Below are 1,176 nucleotides of genomic sequence, written 5' to 3' on the forward strand. Positions count from 1 at the left end.
TTAGAGTTAGTAGTTCCTTTCAAGTCACATTGTAGGTGTCAACCAGCTACTACAAGAGGCCTATCCTAGTCCTCCCCAAAATTACTTTGTATTTACTTTTAAAATATATTATGTATGAACTTATATGAAGACCTTGTGGTATGTTGGAAAGAGTCTTGGTTTTAGGATGTGGGTTCCAATCTTCAATTTGCCACTTGTTTAATATTGGGCAAATCACTTACCTTCTCTGAGTCTCATTTGCCTCATCTCCAAGACAAGGGGGTTAGAATAGATTATAATCTCTCAGGTCTACTCTAAATCTAATTCTGTGATTTTATTTCCATGTGCAGTCCAATGAATAGAATGTACATTCCTCCAAATCAAGTAATTTTTTTTTCCTTTGTAACGCTAGTGTCTAACTTAAGGCCTTGAATATGAGGTGCTTAATAAATAATTTCTGAACCGATTGAATTGAAATAAGTGCCAAGATGCCAGAAAACACTCATAATATGAATGTTTTTCCCCTTACCAACATAGAGAACTATTCATGTATTAAGAGATATTTATGGCTACTTTAAAACACAAATTTCTAAAATCTTGCATCTTTAAAATAGAAATGATCCTCTTAAAAGCCTAGTCTACCTTATTATTTGCTGAATGGAGCTTTTTAAAGAGGCTGTGATTGAATTCATCATAAAGCTGACATTTTCATAATCGTGAAGTTTGACTTCATGGGGTGATAAACTTACCACAAAGAGCTACCAAGTGTCAGGGGGGAAAGACGTCTTAGTCATTTGGAAAGGTCAGCTAGCTTACTTTATAAAACAGTTTTTCTAAGGTGCTTCCCTCTGTTCTTTCTCTCCTCCCACAAATGCATATAACAAGGACTTTAGTATTTTTTATTGTCACAAGAGAGTTGTCATTTTTAGAGAAAAACTATTCTTTTAATTCAACAAGTATTTAATATCTTCTGTTGGCTATGGGCAGCATGGCATAGTGAATCTGAGACACTGGTCTCAGATTCTGAAAAGACTTACGTTCAAGTCTCAGCTCCTAATATATAAGCGTTCAGTGTCTTAGCTGAAACTTCAACGTAAGTCTTCTCAGAATCTGAGACCAGTGTCTCAGATTCACTATGCCATGCTGCCCACAGCCAATAGAAGATATTAAATATTAAATTATATATATATATATATA

Source organism: Phascolarctos cinereus, unplaced genomic scaffold, assembly GCF_003287225.1.
Source record: "Phascolarctos cinereus isolate Bilbo 61053 unplaced genomic scaffold, phaCin_HiC Scaffold_9;HRSCAF=440, whole genome shotgun sequence".
Classification (NCBI taxonomy): Eukaryota; Metazoa; Chordata; class Mammalia; order Diprotodontia; family Phascolarctidae; genus Phascolarctos; species Phascolarctos cinereus.